Here is an 18,423-nt window from a genome sequence, read left to right on the forward strand (position 1 = left end):
GCTCACAGATAGAGGATAGACACCCCGTGGTTTCCATGGAGTTCACAGGCCTGCCCGGGACTGGGCTTCCAGACAGGCCTCCTGGCTGGGATGAAGGAGCTGCTTCAGCAACCCCTGTCTTGCCTCCAGTCCCTCCTCTCCTGTTTCCACCCTCCTACTCCATTTGTCCACTCTGTGTCCACTCTAGTCCAGGCTGCAGAGGCCACTGCCATCTGCCATAGCCCCTGAGGGTTAAGTAGAATGTACAGAACCAGGGGGTAATGGAGAGTATGTATGGGACGCAGGGCATTACACTCGTTCCCACTGAGCTCACAGTGTGAGATGAACAACTGCGTGTAAGAGCTTGGGGTCTGGTTGAAATTCTATTACCAACTAGCTCTATGTGCACAGGCAGGTTGCTTGACCTCTCTGAGTCTCAGTTTTCTCATTTGTAACCTCTCTAGAGTCATGCCACAGTGAGGGTTCAGGCCCTGGAACACAGCAGGTGCCTGGTTATTGTCAGTGACTGTGGCTCCTGATGGCCACATGTGCTAGTGACAGCTGGGAGTTCCAAGTCTTTACCCCATCTCCATGACTTTGGGCCAGTAGGCAGGACAGAGGCCAGTAGATTTGGTTGCAGAAAGGAGGGTCCAGGGTAAAGACACTTTCTCTATGCATCACAGAAGGGGTAGAAGGCAGAGAGTCAGCCATCTGTTAACACTGGTGCAAACCTCAGCAGAGGCTGACAGGATAGTCTGGGTGTAGATGGTAATTCCCCCAGGATGATAAAATCATGACCCTCAGACAGATATAAAACCAACACACCATTTAACTCAGATGCTACCATATGAAGAACCCAATGGTAAGCAGTTCAAAGGAGAAGTCAAAAACCAACTTTTCTAGGAAGAGAAGTTCTGTTGAATTAAATTTGCAAATAGATATGAAACTATCTCTGTCCATGGAGAAAAGAAGCTAATGGAATTTCCTCCAGAACTAATTTATTTTCTTATCTACTGAAAAAAAAAAAGAAAGACAGCTTTGCATGGTTATCAGTTATATCTGGTTTGCAGATTAAACAATAACTCAGAGGCAATGCTGCCCCAGGATAGGACCACTGGGAGGGTGCCCCTGCACCAGGGATTAGCAAACTGAGGCAGAGGGGCCAATCCTGCCTCCCAGGTTTTCCAGATAAAGGTTGATTGGCATGCAGCTGTGCTCATTTGCTGACTCATTGTCTTTGGCTGCTTTGACATACAACGCAGAGTTACTTGGGAGACCAGAGACCCGTACTCTGCAAAGACTCTGGGTCATCTGCTGGTCCTGTGGAAATGTGCGCCCTGCTGCTATCAACAGAGCAGGACTCCCACTCACACAGGTTGCTTCCTATAAATGAGAGAGGACTCTTATAAGGAAAAGAGGAAGCCACATGAAGAGCTGGTGGAGTCCTTCATCTGAGATGACCACATGGGTTCTGACCACTCCTGGCATGACTCATCCTTTGGAGCAGCTGGTCTTTCCTGGAAAGATCAGACGTGCAGGTTGAAAGTGGCCCCAGGGACTTGGATGCAGGATGGACAGCAGGCCTGGGGGTATCAGGCTGGACCCTGCAGGAAGAAGGCTTGCAGCTCTGGCGTCGGCCATAGGCTATCATTATGTGAGTGCAGGCAGGGAAATGGGCTGTCAGTCTATGACAGACGCTGCCTGGGAGCCCATCTGGAGGTGCTCCTGCTCTGCTGTCTCCTCCTCCCAGGGACTTTAGAGCTGCCAATTTCCAACAAGGACTCACTCTGTTCTTTGTGTGGATATTGTCAGAACGTCGGATGTCACTATGTCCGAGTAAAATGAGATCCATTTGAACTTGAGAAAGACAATACAGTGAGAACCCTTCAAAGGTAACCTTGCACGCCATAGTAACTGTACCCATTGTTCCTCAACTATACAGTTAAATACAATTAAAATGGCCCATTTGTGTATTACACCTAATAAAAGGCATTTATCATGCTTTACTGGTGCATTGTATTTACACAAAATATGAGGTTCTTTGTGACATATTGACTCATGCTTGTGATAGAATTTCCTCCATTTCATTCCTCAGTTTTCCCCCATTTTCTCCCCCTTCCTCCTCCTGGTCACCTTCCCTTACCTTATTTATCACACTCCTATTTAGTCATTTTAAAATTGGTGCTGTGTGATCATAAATAGTGGGACTCACTCTGCTGCTCTCTTAAACACGTGCAGCTTAATTTGGCCTGTTTCATTCTCCGAACCTCCTCTTCCTCCCACTTCTCCCTCCTGCTTGATGCCTTTTCTCTACTCTATTGGTCTTCCTGCTATTTTCATGAGATCCCTTTTGAAATTCTTATTTTCTCTCTAGAGAGAAAATACTCTAGCCTTCACTTTGAGTCTGGCTTCTTTCACTTAGCACGATGCTCTCCAGCTCCATCCATTTACCCAATGCTGTCATTTCATGCTTCTTGAGTACAACTCCATTGTGTGCACATACCATGTTTTCTTCATCCAGTCGTCTGTTTACAGTCCCTTGAGCTGGCTCCCTAACTTGGCTCTTGTGAACTGAGTGGCTGTAAACATTGGGCTGCACCTATCACTGCAGCATGCTGAGTTCAGTTCTTTTGGATAAATACCGGAGAGCAGGACAGCTGGGTCACAGGGGAGCTCCAGTCCCAGTCCTTTGAGGACTCTCATGCTGATTTTCATAGTTGGTCGAATTTGCAGTCCTACCCACAGTAAATAAGTGTTTCTTTCTCCCCACATTCTTGCCAACATTTATTATTTATGCTCTTGATGCTTGCCATTTTAATTGAGGTGAGATGAAATCTTAATGTAATTTTGATTTGCATTGTCTGGATTGTTAGAGATGTTGTCCATTTTTCATGGATTGTTGGCTGTTGGAATTTCTTCTTTTGAGAAATGTCTGTTCAGTTCATTTGCCTGCTTATTGGTTAAGTTATCTTTTTTCTTGATGTTAATTTTCTTAATTCTTTATATATTCTGGATATTAATTCTCTGTTAGAAGGGTAGCTAGCAAAGATTTTCTCCCAAACTTCAGGTTCTTTCTTCACACTCTGATTCATTTCCTTTGTTTTGCATATTTTTTTCATTTGATGCCAAACCCCTTAATTCTTGGTTTTATTTCTTGAGATTTAAGTTGTTTTTTTTTTTTTTTTTTTTAAGGAAGTCACTACCTGTGCTAATATATTGGAGGGCTGACATGATGATGTCTTCTAGTACTTCTAGCTTTTCTGGAACAGTTCCTAGGAATTTTATTCCCTTTGAGTTGACTTTTGTGCAGGGTGAGAGGTAGGGATCTGGCTTCATTTTATATATGGATTTCCAGTTTTCCTAGCACCATTTGTTGAAAAGCCTGCATCTGTACCACCTTATGTTTTTTGGCACCCATGTCAAAAATGAGATGACTGTAAAGGTGTGGATTCATTTCTGTCTTCTATCCCACTGGTCCTCACTTTTGCTTGTATTTTATACCAGTACCATGCTGGTTTGTTACTGTCGCTCTGGAGTATAGTCATTCCTCTAGCCTTATTCTTATTGCTCAGAATTTCTTTGGCTCTTCTGGATCTTTTATTCTTCCTTATAGATTTCAGGATTGTCTTTTTTTCTAGTTCTGTACCACAATAAAACTCAAAAGAGTTTTTAAACAGAAATAGAATGTCCTTCAGTCCTGATGGCAGAAGTAGTGTTATTATTTCAGTGATAAATACAGTCTGGCTGAGTTATAGACTCTACCCTCAGCCCTGTGAACAACAATGCTTTCCAAAATATCTTCCATTACTTAGAAAATATTGGGAAAAAATCATATTTCTGAGATGCTGTATTTAGGAGATGTCTGATGTAGTTATTTAAATTACTCTTTTGAAAAGCATATAAGGAACTAATGAAATGCCATATTTAAAGGGGAAAGCAGAGTTGAGAGATTTGCTGTGTTAGTGTGGGTGACAAGAGCAGGGTTGTGTTAACGGCAGGTGATGCCCCCTCCTGCAAGTGGTGCACCTTCTCCCCTGGGCTGGAGCTGACAAGGTAATCAAGTCTCATCCCCTCTTCCCCCCCACACATCAAAGCTCCATCTCCAACACTGTGGTTCTACATCTTCATCCATTTTCCCTTTTCAGCACTCAAAGTCTCCTTCCTCTGGGGAACTGATTCCTTCATAGAACTTGGCCAATTATTCTTATTTCACTGAATTGGGGGCCTTTGGAAACCCACGAGGGCTTTACCTTAGTAGGATGGGCGATTCTGGGCATCACATCCTGCAGCCCCTGGGGCACAGCTGGCTCCCCGATGCAAGCAGCTCAGTGAGCTCTGCAAACCTGCCCTCATCACTGGTGTCAGCTGCAAGACAACTTATTTAGCAATGATCAAATTAAGGAAGACCATGTTTGCTCCTGTATACAGATCCAAACGGATCTTTCAAGACTGTGACAGTCTATACTGGGGAAGAAAACATGTTGCCAAAATCTAAATATCACATTTCTTTGGCCCTTAAATTGCCATCGTTCCTAATGCTTGAAGTGGGGAAAAAAAGTGACATTGATTGTTTAGAAGCTGAAGGATTGCTTGAAGTGGGAAAAAAATGACATTGATTGTTTAAAAGCTGAAGGATGTGAACATGTGCCAACAGTTTGTGCTTTGAAATAAAGACTGTTGGCAAGTATTTTCTTCCTCCCCCCCACCCCCGCACTAATAACAGCTGTGGAAATGAGTGTGAGGCTAGTCTTATGAAGAGTTCAATGTCTTTTTCATCTTTTGGTTTGCTTTATATTTTAAGAAGGCAAAGTATAGGCTATTCCTGTGGAACCATATAGACAGAAACTTGATAATTAACCTTGAGTAGAATGTGTGGGTTAATCATAAACAGATTCCTAGATGATCAAGGTAACAGAAATGGTGAGCCATCTCCTAAAGAGGGAAGCATGAACTAGTCTATTAGCTGATGCCTATGGATAGCTGCACACATGGATGTCTTCAAAATAAAGCATCTCATTGATCACCAGTGAAAGCCACATATAATAAAAGAGGCAATGAGGTCAAAAGATGGTGGAGCACAGCTGGGCAGCAACCTTGGACCCCTCCACACCCAGAAAGGGAGCGGTGAAAGAACAGGGAGGGGGTCACAGAGTGAAGGCTCTAAACTCAATACTGGACAGCTTGGACCTGGAGGAACCTGGAGTGTGCTTACCAGAGCAAGAAAATAAGGACTGAATTCCTTGAACCCAAGCTTTGGCTAGGATGGGATCAGAGGAAGTGGTACCAGGGAGAGAAAGAGGGAGAAAAGAAGCCCATAAGCCCACTTCCTCAAACCAGCAGGAAAGAGAAGCAGAACAATTTAAAACTGGATGGGAGCAGCAAAGACAGTGAGAGAGATAAGCAGCTTAACCCAAATTATGGGCAGAGGATGTGCTAGGCAGGGCAGCCATCTTGTCAAACTTACATCCACACTGCTTCTCCCCCACTTCAGAGAGCAATGAATAGATCCAGAGGGAATGCCTCCAAAATGGGTTGTCTCAGTGATCCACCCAGAAGGAACTCACAGAGGGAGCCATCCAAACCACTGCAGAGCATGTTGAGCTGGGTGGAGGCTGACCAACATTCACGAGTCCTTTTCCAAACAAACATGCTTGCTACGTCTTATTTCACTTTTCTAGTTTGATTGTCACCAACCAGAGGAAGATCCTCAGGTAAGTAGGGTGAAGAACAGGATTCTTTTCTGGATGCACCCATCATGCCTGGGTTGTTGAGTTTCCTAATTTTCTAGGTGAATGGATGTGATTGACTGAGAAGAGGGGGAGGCCTTGGTATTCTGAGGAAGCACAGGATGATGTGAGGAAAGGGTTAGAAAAAATCCAAGGAGAGATGAGAGTCTTTGATCCCAGAGATGCAAATCCAGGATCCTGTGGTCCCTGTGTGCCTGCCCCTAGGTCACTCCCCACCTATTCTTCTCTGGTTTATAAAGGGGACTGAGGGTTGGTTGCTGTGGTAGTGACACCATTTCTCCTGCCATCACTGTTACTTGGGACCCTTTACCTCTCTTTTATGAGACTTGAGACTTCAACAAGACAACAGATTAAAAATAAAGAAACTATTTTTTCCCAATAGAAGAGTTACCCAGGCCTGGAGATAAGGCAGCTGTTTGCTGTTGTTGTTTCTGAGAAGTAAACATCCACTTGGAAATGGAGCCCTGGATTTTTGGGAAGCCTCTCCTCTCCACTTCAGTCTTTGTGGTTAGGAAGGGGGCCCTGCATTCTGCTACTAGCTGTACCCATAGTCCAACTCTTTTCCCATGTGTCCATGTGTCCTGCCTTTGGTGATTGGTCCTGCAGTTGTCATGTGACCCAAGATGAGCCAATGAGAGTCAATCCTGGGATTTTGCTGAGTTTCCCAGCTTTTAGCTACACCTGTTATGACAGTCCTGAGTGGCAGGCCAGGAGGTGGCTCTTTTGCACAGTTCCCAGGAGTTTCTGTAACAGCCTCTCATTCTTAAGGTCTCCTCCCAAGGGCAGGGACAGAAACATCTCTCAGTTATTCACACTCTTGAGTAGCTTCTTATGGGTAACTGGCACAATAATTTTTCCTGCTTAGTGTTGTTTTTAATCAAACACTCTACATTATTTATCAGATCCATAGGGGAAAAATACAGTTTTCATTAAGTGAGTGCTATTCGAGGTAGTTCTCAGAATCCATTAGCATGGGTGGGTTTTAGATTTAAAACTCATAAATGCCAACCAGGGTTAACCTACTTAAAGAGCCATTTCCCCCATGAATGAGAAACTATTTAATAAATATTAATATAAGGCAGTGACTTGTTCTTAAGTAGCCCACTCTGAGACCATCCAGGCGGCACTGCCAATCCTGGAGAGACAGGTGGCTCTGGAGATGTTCAAACCTTCCATTCTAAGGAAGGAGGTTTTCAGGACATTTTAACACTCATCAGATGAAAGTACATGGCTTTCAGAAAAAGAGAGAAGTACATTTCCTGTGTCCACAGTCATTTCCAGGTGTGGAGATCTCACAGGGTGGTAAGATGAGAAAGGGACTTTCAGAACCTGCATTTGCAGTCGTGAATACATAACCCACCGGGGAACATGGGAGGAATATTTTTGTCCTTTAGCAGTGAGTACTCACATGTGGGGACATCCTTTCTGAGGTCAGTCCTGGTTCTGACATCTATGTGACATGCGGTAAGGCCCTTTCCCTGTCTGGGTTCCATGGCCACACTTGTAGAATGGAATCACAGTGCTACCTGCCTCCAGGAACCTAGTGAGGACAGTGGGCAGGGGGGCGAGTGCTGCCATTGTCTCCCCTGTCCCCCACCCCCTGTCCTGGGCCTGCAAGGCACTTGCCATAAGAGCCACAGTGATTTCAGGTTCATGGATGGTTCTGCTGCACTGGGGAATGCTGCTTGACTCAGAACTGATTCTGCGGAATGTGTCTGTCAGGCTCATGAATTCTAGAACCCAGGCACACCTGACAGAGAGGACACTGTCTTTCACTTTCCACAGTTTACCTCAGGAAGACAATGTGATACCCAAGGAAGACCCCTCAGCTGTAGGTCACCCTATGTCCACGTGATCCCGCTATGTCCCTTCCCTGTTAGGGAGGATGGTGCTGGAGCATCACGAAGGACCTTCCAGGTGAATGAGTAGGTGGGGAGCCTGTGCTTCAGGGCAGTATCTCTCAGCACCGGGGCGTTGACAATTACCCAGAGCCCCCCTAAGCATGCTGACTCTAGGGGCTGAAGCCCACGCTGGGTTCTAACAATGCTGATCTGGAAAAGGCAAAGCTGCCCAGATAGGAAGAGATCAGCGTTTGCCAGGAACCAGGAGGGAGAACAGCAGAGCACAGGAAGCTCAGGGCAGTGACATTATTCTATCTGACACAGTCGGGTGGATACTGGACATTACGTTTTTGTCAAATCCCGTGGAACTTCACAATGCATAATGAGTCCTAGTGAAAACTAAGGACGTTACTTAATCAGGGGTCAATACTGATACTGGCCCCAGCTATAACCAGGAGCTGGCACTGTGACATAAGAGCTGTGACACAAGACCTGGTTAGAGGGATGCCAAGTGGAGAGGGAGTTCATGGGAACTCTACACATTCTACACAACCCTTTCACAAACCTAAAACTGCTCCAAGGTTAAATCTATTAATTTCAAAATGATTGACGTCCTCTTCCCACCTCCAGAGACCCTGATTTAATTGCTCAGAAGTGGACCCTGGGTGTTCAGACTGTTTGGTCCCCCATGGTCCTATGGCAGCCATATTGAGCACAGCCTGTGGAAGGACACATCTACAGAGGCTGGAGAAGGTGGGGCAGAGGGAAACTCAGTGTGAGGGAACAAGACCTTCACACCGTGGAAGGAGAAAGAACTGGACCCAGGCATGGCTCATAACAGTACCTGCTTATGTCCTTCCAAGGCCTGCCCTGGTGATCGAGTCCCCATTGCTGAAGCAGCCCATTCACACCAGGTCCCTCCCCAAGGCAGGACACTCATGGTGGTCACCTCTTGGTAGCCAGGAGTCTCCATCTGCCATGGTCAGGGTGTGCCCAGGATGCTGAGACCCTGGAGCCTGTGGGCTCCAGGTCACCTGAGAATTCCCCTGGGCCTCATCCTCTGAGTCCCTGCAAGCCCCACCTACTTCCTGCCCTCCACCACAAGTGGCCCTTTTGTATTTGTTTCATGCCCACTGCGGAGACCTTTGGCATACCCACATTTCTCCTTAGTAAGTTGGATTTTCTTTGCACGTTGAAGAAAAGCTCTATTTCCCAGCAGGCCCCTTGCAGCTGGAGAGTCTGTACATTGAGTTCAACTCTAGAGATGCAGCCAGAACTTGCTGGGAAGAGCTCTCAGGAAGCCTCATGAGGACAAGTGTCCCCATGTTGTCCATCTTTCCTTCGTGCATCTCCTCCATAGTTCTGGAATGTGTCGTAATCCTGGAGACAAGGTGGATGGGAGGAACACCAGCCCCGAGGACCTTGTGGTCATCATGCATCTCCCATAGGGGCTGCGTTCCAGGTCTGTGATGTGCTTTCTTGAAGGTTGCATGTCCCTCACAGAGACACAGCCCACCTTTTCCTAATTAGACTGTGAATTCCCACAGGGAGGTTTTCTACCTTACCTGCATCTCATCTCTGTAGTGCCAGCTGGGAGCAGGTGTTAACTGATTGGGGAGAGAGGGAGGTGAGGGAGGGAGATGCATGAGTCTGTTCCAGCAAGTCAGCAAATGGAGTTTGCTTGGTTGCAAACATTTTGGGGCAGCAGTCTTGCTGAGTCCTTCCCCTCCCATCCAGGGAGGCTCTGAGACGTGGCTTTCACTCCTTCTTAATATCCACTAAGCTCCCATCTTTCAATCACCACTCCTTTCATATATCCAGGGCAGAAAAGGAAAAAAAAATGCACCAGAGATTTTATTTTACTTCCTTCCCTAGGTGAAATTCCATAAATAGTAGGCCCTAGTCTAATTTGCAGGAGGAAATTGAAAACACACCTCCCTGACCTCCATGGAGGGTGTTCAGGAGCTTCAGAAGATCTTCAGCTAATGGCAGAAGCACAAGCGGATTAACGGGTCCCAGAGACAAAACGTCTACACCAGCTCAGATGGCATCTCACAGAGCGGGGAAATTGGTGGTGGCTGTGTCCATCTGCAGAAGGAAGTGTCCTGCAATCTCAATGGCTGGCTCTGGAAATGAACACATCTCAGTAGAGCTGGCGTGTTTTCTTGTCAATTGAGATAATTCACCATCTCTCCTGGTAATGGAAGAGCTAGATATGAATTTACCATTTACAGGAGGTGAGGTGCTGTGGCCATCGGAGACACACATGTGATCCCAGAAGGGAAAGAATCTTCATGCTGGAAGCACAAGCCTATTTGTAATTGGACCCAAGCAAGTAAACGGGCTCATACTGCAGCCCTAGAAACCAGGCTCAGTGTGCTCTTTGAGAATCAGAAGAACAAAGGAACGGGATGTGATGGAGATGCCCTCATGGGCTGGGACATGGGATCTGAAGTAGGGTACCTGAGGACCGGGAGCTCTGCTGCCTGTACTTTTGGGAGATCAGCCACCAAACCCTGCTGTGCTTGCCGAGCTTCTCTGCACAACGTACCGATGGGGAAAGGGACTCATAGTGAATAAATCAAAGCATGCGTCCTGATTGTGTCACTGTGGAAGTGTTTATCTGTTCTGCGACAGTCAGGTTGTTTAACTGCAGACACAACTTCAAGAGCAAGGAAGCCTCCTTTTGGATTTATACACACATCTATTAATAAATGATGTCTCTGCACTGTCCACCCTTTCAACCCACACACTCCAGAGTGGCCAGCCACCTGTGGCTAGGGTAGTTGACATATGTCACTCAATCTCAGGGTGATGGTTAGGAGGCATAAGGAGGCAGAGAGGAGCCTCTGAACAATGGAGGTCTGCAGCAATGGTGGAGGAGGAAGGCCCAGGATACTCCCATTTCTGTCTCCTGAATTTGCCCTCAGGTGATAGCACCAGTCCAGGTTGATTGGGAGGTTCCTGTGCCACACGCACACGTCTATGCACACACATTGTGAGATGCGTTCCAAGGAGGACTTGTGCTTCACTGTGTGTTTACTTTCTGTGACTGGGTTTCAATCCTATGTCATTTGCTGGTTTTGAGGATAGACTTCTTAGGGTTCTGACCCTCTGGGTCTCTGATCTTTATGAAAAAAATGTTACAAGAGCTGGTGAAGGACCACGGGTGACTGTCCCATGGTGTCTTGCAGGGCAAAGCTTCAATACCCACTGGATGGGTGCAGAGACGTGGAAGGAAGAGAAGCCTCTAGCTTTTGTTTTATTTACTTGCTTGCTTGATTTCATTATTGCATGAAATTGGACTTCTGTCTTAAAATTATGAGAATCAAGTCGATTAACATACATCAGAAGCTTAACAGAGTGTCTGACAGAGTCTGTAAATTACTGTCAACAAAAGCGACTTGTAGAACCTTGGTTGTTTTAAATGGTGAGGATAAAGGAGCTGTCTGCAGTTCGGGGAGAACACTTGCTTATTTTAAAAAGATGTTAGAAAAAAATCAGACAAAGATTATCTGTGCTGATATTTAAGCTACAAATGACACTTTGGTGCTTTGTCACCAATCCCCAAATGAAAATGTTGTGTGTCATAGCTCCAAAACTATCAGGGTCTTTGAGCATGGTTTCCTCTTACTAAAATGACTTTCTTCATATTGGTTGCTGGTTTAATTTTACTAATTATAGATGGAACATTTCATCTTATTTGTTGAAAACACGGAAGAAATTGGTAGAAACTGTAACAGTGTAGCCATTTATCACCATCACAACTGAACCACGTGTCTGTAATAATACCTCTGTAGATGTGGCGAATTCTCAGACAGCTGTCATCTATGTGCTTCTTCTGCTTAAGGAGACATTCTAGAATGACATAGTTGTAGGTCAGCGGAGTTCAACAGGGGCCCCTTGTCCCCAAGAGGGTGTTGGACCATGTCCCCAGTGCCTTGAGGAGTTTTTGTTCTGCGTGATGTGTGATTTCACGGTATGGACATTCCACGGTGGAGGCAAGGTGGGCAGCTGATACCCTCCAGTGCCCTGGACAACCCCACAAGCAGAACTGTCTGGCCCAAGATGTCAGGAGAGCAACGACGAGAGACACTCCCATAGGAATGAGCTCTTCTGCTCAAAGCAAAGACACACAGTCCCCACCATCAGGACGGTGAGAATCAGGACAGAGTCTCTGAATTCTGGTGCCAGCCTGAAGGTGTGTCCAGAAACCACCTCCTTCGCGCCCCCACACTGCAGGATCCACATGTCCTTCAGCCCCCCTGCACAGCTCAGACTCCCTCCAGGGGCTGCCCCTGCACGGAGAATAACTAGGGGGGAAGAAGGAGGAGGAGGGCACGGCCCACCCCTTATGTCGCTGCCCGCGAACTCAGCAGGGGCTGCTACAGTCACTTTGCACATGGGACTTTGGAGAAAAACTGTTGGGAGTGAGGCCAAAGAAAAGTCTTAAGAAACGTCCATTCAGGCAAAGGCACAAGCGCAGGGCTCGGCCAGGGGGACTTGAAACCTCCGCCAGTCACTTCCTGAACATGGTATCAGGGGCAGCTAAAGTTAGAACTGGAGGCTCAGAGCCCTGCAGGCCTCAGCTAGGTGGTGGGCAGCTCAGCACTGAGCACGGGGAGATTCCTGCTTCCACTAGGGGGCAGTAGCCGCTCGCTGCACAAAGCCTTCCCACGCAGCACCCAGTGGGCGCCTCCCGGGCTGAGGTTCATCCTATGAAATCAGGTCTTTTAGATTTTGGCAACAAGCCCGAACTGTTTCTTAAATCACTGCTAAGAATCAAAGGAAACATAGCCAAATAAAAATGAAAATAAATAAGAAGACAAACCAAACAAACAAAACTCCTTTCTGGATCTGGGGCACATCTGGCTCACAGATGACCAGCTTGCAAAACTGGACTTACTCTGGACCTCAGCCTCTCTATCTGCAAAAGGGGAGGGCAGTACCTTGTGTACATGGTAGTGAGGAGGACTAATCATCTTTGGAGCAGTGTAGGTGTTCAGTGACTGTCTCTCCCCTGACCAGTGGACAACCGACCTGCCAGTCCTCTCCTGGTCCTTGTCCCAGGGAAGTATGGGTATAGAAGACAGACTGTAAGGTCTTTCCACTTAGGTCAGTGATCCAAAGAGAGACCCCAGATGGCCCCCTAACCATCCCTTTTAAGGCAGCATTGTAGAAAGCTGTTAAGTGGAAATCCACCCAAGGTGCGAGGAAGTCCAGCTGCCACTTACAAATTCACATCAAGCCCTGGACTTATTCTCTAAACCATCAATTCCCGGACCAGCCATCAGAGTCTCAGTCCCTCTCCCTCTGCACCATCTTCTAGCTGGATAATACATTCCAATATTTTACAGGTCAATCAAAGGTATAGCCAGCACATGTACCCACCCTGGATGGGCTCGGGGTGCTCAGGGGGCATTGCACAGCACCTCACCCCAGGATGTCCCGAAGCTGTGGCATGCTCTCCCACACACCTGAATCAGGGGCCAGGGCCAGTAGGAAGCACGGTGAACTTAGATTTTGTTTGGATTACGTACCTTTTTTTTTTAACTCAAAAAATGAAACAAACAAAAAGATTGGAGCTAGAGAAACAGCCTTACCTCCCCTCTTCTTCCCTAGGACCACCCATCACAGAAAGAGAGCACCTCAAGAGCAAGAACGCTCCTTATTGTTCATTATGGAGCCACACCCCCAGCTGAGCAGGAAATGGAGGGTCTCTCCCAGCCCAGCAGCTGAGCCCAAGCCAACCTGGAGGACCTCGGAGGCAGCCTCATGTGGCAGCAGAGCCGAGAACCACAGCCAGAGTGGACGCCAGAGGGTCTCCGTTCCTAAATCCCAACCCAAGCTTGAGCACTCACAGACCCCACCCTTCAAAACAGAAAAGGAGAAGGGGTTCCAAGCACCACGTGGTCTCATTAACCACAAGCCAAGCTCAGCTGGGAGAGCAGGCTCAGAGGTGTGTGAGTGGGGCCTTCATTCTTCACACCAGCCCACCAGCGTTCAAAATGTCCAGATTCCCCACCTCAGGAAAGAGAAGGGGAGAGAGAGAGAAAGAGGGGGGGAAGGGGGGAGGGGGGTGGAGAGAAAATTAAGATATTTCTTTTTCTTTTTAAATATTTTTTTTTAGTGTAGATGGACACAATACCTTTGTTTAACTTATTTATTTTTATGTGGTGCTGAGATTGGAACCCAGGCTCTCACACATGCCAGGCAAGTACTTTACCACTGAGCTACAACCTCAGCTCCAGGAAGAGATTTCTTAATAAAAACCAAATAGTAAGATTTTCTTTGTTTCCTAGAATATCTGTAATTAAACTGTAGTGAAGGCCACCGTCCAGGAATTGTGCACGTGTGTGTGTGTGTGTGTGTGTGTGTGTGTGTGTTGGGTGAGATGATTATTACCATCTAGGGGTGCTGGGTTCCTTGCTTCTATTCAGCGAAAATTGAACAGGACACATAGCAAGCAAGAAGTTGGTTTATTGCAAAGGTGACAGACATATAGAGACAGACTTCTCCAAAGAGAAGGGGCCCTGGAGCTGGGAGTCCAGTGGGGGAGTTTTGGCTTGTTCTTTTCATGGTCTTCGGAATTTTCTTCTCTCCTTCTCTCCTCCCCAGACCAAGTGCACCTCACTATTATTGATTGGTGCCCTCTCTGTCCATGTATCTGTTTTAGTTTCTCTATTGAATCCCCCACTTTGGAGCACAAGTACAGAGTGTTGTGGGATTGGGTCCCTGCTGTGTCCATGAGGCCAGTGTTTTCCTCAAGCAGAAAGTTGACCTCATTAAAAGACCCTCCCCATGCTCCTTTGTCCTGGCCCTGCCCTGCCCTCCTCCCTGGCCCTTCTGCCCTGGCTGCCTATGCCCTTCTGCATCTCCCTCAAGATAATATGATAAAAGTTGCTAAGTACCAAGAAACATAAACTGCAAAATAAAGAATATTAGGATGCCAGTGGTGACAGTTTATAATGTCAACTGTGTCGTTTTGAGCACTGAGTGTTATGTTTGGCTCTTAAATGTTCCCCCAAGCCCTGTGTGTTCAAGGTTGAGTCCCCAGCCTGTGGCACTTCTGGAGGGTAGTGAGACCCCAAAGAGGTGGGACTGGTAGGGGCAGTTAGGTCACTAGTATATACCCTTGAAGGGGGTACTGGCCTGTCCTCCTGTGCCTGCTTCTCAGCTGCCCTGGAATGAATGGCCTCTTAGCCACACGCTCTGCTCTAACCATGAGCCCAGAGAGATGGGACCATGAGAGGGCAGACTGAAAACTCTCACATCACCCAGCGGCAAATATAGCTTTGCTCCTTTGTGTGATTATCTTAGCCTGTTGCCCCAACGACAGAAACTGGTGAGCACCCTGAGACCCGGCATTCAGGACAACAACAAAGGTAGAAAAGCCTGCCTGGATTTCTAGGAGGAGAGTGTTCCAGACAGAGACCCTCCCTCCCAAGGCCCTGTAGCAGGACACACGCACATGGAGCCAAGGGCTTTATCTCCGAGAGTTCATTTGTTCTGGGCCTAGAGAGGGGCTGGCAGGAGGCAGAAGTCAGGGAGTCTGTCAGCACAGTGCAGGACGTCTGGTCCCCTTCTGCCCCTTAAAGCCCAGTGCTCAGGACACACAGGTGAGGGGCCAGCCCAGGACGGGCAGGCAAGGGGCTGATCCTGCCCATCCGGGGAGTGCTGGGTCCCCACCCAGTGCTGCTCCCTCCTGTGAGGTCCTTGGCTCAGCCTGATGCTCTGTTCAGATGCCTGTCATTTCAAGAGCTCATTCCCATTTCATGCAGATAGAGATTTGCATTTATTCCTCCTTATATTAAAGTTCATATTATGGGTGGGGCGAGGAGGAGACTCATCCCATTAAGCATGACTCTTCAGTCTGCTTAGAGTTCATCTCTGGGCTGAGGAGCAGCCTCTGTGTCACCTGAGGTGGCGATGTCTGCCCCGGTGTCTGGAGAAAGGTCACAGCGCAGGTGATGCCATTGCCTCTTCCCTCCCTCCGGCGCCTGCCTCTTCATCGACACCGTGTCTCACTGCCAGGAGTGATGAATGGCCCAGAAGTGTCACAGCTCAGTGGTTCTTAGTGCACCATGTGCTGGCAGCTGCCACCTGTTTACCTGTGCCTGCCTGCACCCTCCTCAGATGACAAGTCACAGCCTTGTCCTCCCAGTGTGCCCTCCCCCTGGACCAGGAGGCCAGCCAGGCACAGCTCCCTCAGGGGTTCAGACCTGGCACCTCCAGGACCCTCTCTGGACGTGAGTGTGGCTGGGATCCAGTGAGCAGCCCCGGGTGACTGCAGAGGGGGGACAAGGGGACCCAGGGGGAGGTGGAGTATGAGCTGGAGGCGTCAGGCAGGTTCTCATGGCCACTCTGGGCTCTGCAGGCAAAAACTCTCTTGATGTTCATTTTATTTTGATCAATATACATTGACTGTCCCTGTCACCTGGGCTCAACCACCCGCCTCCCCGCCTCACCTTCCCAGCCTCTCCTTGTCACAATTCTGGACTCTGGCAGCATTTTAAGCCTCCACGTGAGAAAGCAGGTGTTCAGTGCCTCCACCCATGTCTGGCTCGGCTCACCCAGCAACATCCTGCCATCCCTCCATCCTGCAGCCAATTACAGGACATCAGTGTGCCTCTGTGCCACTTCTCTGTGTCCATTCATGTGCTGACGGGTGCCTGCATGGGGCTCCTGCTCCCTCCCAGTGCAGCGGGTGCTGTGGAAGGCTTCCCAAGGTGAGGGTGGCACGGTCTGGCTTGTGTGCATGTCCACTGCTCTGGGGTGGGGCCGGACTGTGGGGACTGTCCAGGGGAGAGGGGATAGGGTGGGGCAGCCTGGTGCCCTCAGACATGGCAAGGGGTGCACAGCAGGAGTGTGCTAGAGCTGACCCAGCAGCATCTGGAGGTGAGTCGGGAGTCTAAACCCACTGCAGTCGGACCTAACTCAAGGCCTCTCTTCCTCCTGACTCCCACCCCCGACTCTTCCCTCTGTCCCTGTCCTCCAGCCAATGCAGACTCCACGTCCCTGTGCAGGACACAAGGCCAGCCATCCCCTCAGCCTCCGCACCCATTCTTGACTCTGCCTGGGCGAATCTTGCAGGGTCCTCTCCTGGTTCTTCCTCACCTCATTCAGAAGCCCTCCTCCCCCCCTTCCTCCTGCTCTCTCCTCCCTTCCTTCTCCCCTCTTCCCTCCTCCTCACTCCTCCTCCCCTCCTCCCCCTCCCCCTCCCCTCCTCCCTCTCCTCTCCTCCTACTCCTCCTCCCTCCTCCCCTCCTCCCCTTCTCCTCCTCTTCCTCCCTCTCCTCCTCCCCTCTTCCTTCCCTCCTCCTTCCTCCCTTTCTCCCTTCTCCTCCTCTTCCTCCCCCTCCCCTCCTCCTTCCCTCCTCCTCCCCTCCTCCTTCCCTCCTCCTCCCTCTTCCCTCCTCCTCATTCCTCCTCCCCTCCTCCTCCTTCCCTTCCCCTCTTCCCCCTCCCTTCCTCCCTCTCCTCTCCTCCTACTCCTCCTCCATCCCCTCCTCCCTCTCCTCTCCTCCTACTCCTCCTCCATCCCCTCCTCCCCTTCTCCTTCTTCCCTCCTCCTCCTCCCTCCTCCCCTCCTCCCCTTCTCCTCCTCTTCCTCCTCTCCTTCTTCCCTCCTCCTCCCCTCCTGCTCCCCTCCTCCTACTCCTCCTCCCTCCTCCCCTCCTCCCCTTCTCCTCCTCTTCCTCTCCATCCTCCTCCTCCCCTCCTCCTTCCCTCCTCCTCCTCCTCTTCTTATTCCTCTTCCTCCCAGTCTCCCTTTTCCTCTCCCCCAGGTGCCCACCCATCTTGGAGGAACATTTGCCTCAGTCTGCTATAGGAATAAACGAGACCAGCTTCCTGGCTTCCCTTCTCCCTGGGCCTCAGGACAGGATTTGGCTGCATTCCCAGATGATAATCCAGATGGGAGGGAGGCTTTGGAGCTTTGGAGTCATTTCTCTGAGGTTGAAAGAGTTGGAACGTAGAGCCAGCATTTGGCCAAGTCCTGCGCTATGTTAAATAAGAATTAATAAGGAGTTTCACTGGCCCCTTTGGGGAATGTGGCACATGGAGCTGTTCCCATGGGCTTTAATTAGAGGTTGTGTACAGGGGGAGCTTGCAGCAGGCACTCTGAGTGGTCTCAGGGTGGCCTAGTGGCCGAGGTGGGCAGGCCTGGAGTGAGGGGTGGGCTCCGTCCTGCTCAGTGTGCCATGGAGCCTGCCTTCTGACCCTCATCCCTGCCCCGTCAATGGGGTGATCTCTGAGCTCCTTGCAGGTGGCAGCGATGACTGGATGACACAAGGGTCTCAGCCCATCTCCAGGAACATGGCGGAGCTTGGGGAAGTTAGGATCACAATCACTCCCACCTCCGCTGTGACAGTCCTGCTGTGACCAGCCCTCGGGGACCCAGGAGCCCAACCTGGATTCCCAGCCCCTTTGCCATTTCCTGACCCCTTGATTGTTTTTCTACTGGAGGACAAAAGCCAATGTGTGTCCTCTGCATTTTCCACTCAAGCATTGCAGACCCTCAGGTGGCTGAAGGGGAGGACCCCTGGGTGGACAGGTCCACAGGTCAAGAGAGAGCACACTGCCACAGGACCCATCTGGGGCCGGAGCTGCCGGAACACCCTGTGGAGGTTGGGTGACTTCAGAGCCATCGGCACAGAGGGATCTGGCAGCTCAAGCCCTCAGGGCCATCACAGTTTCTGTCTCTCAGAGGCTAGTCCTTGGGTTTGGGCAGTTTTTCTAGACTGTCCCTCTGGGGAGCCTGTGGAGACCATTTGGGTCCATGTAGGTGAACCTGGCTGGCGGTGCTGCCAGACAGGCCCAGGAAAGCAGGCTCAGGTGGCGAGAGCTGTCTCAGC

This window comes from Marmota flaviventris, chromosome 1 (genome assembly GCF_047511675.1).
Source record: "Marmota flaviventris isolate mMarFla1 chromosome 1, mMarFla1.hap1, whole genome shotgun sequence".
Lineage (NCBI taxonomy): Eukaryota > Metazoa > Chordata > Mammalia > Rodentia > Sciuridae > Marmota > Marmota flaviventris.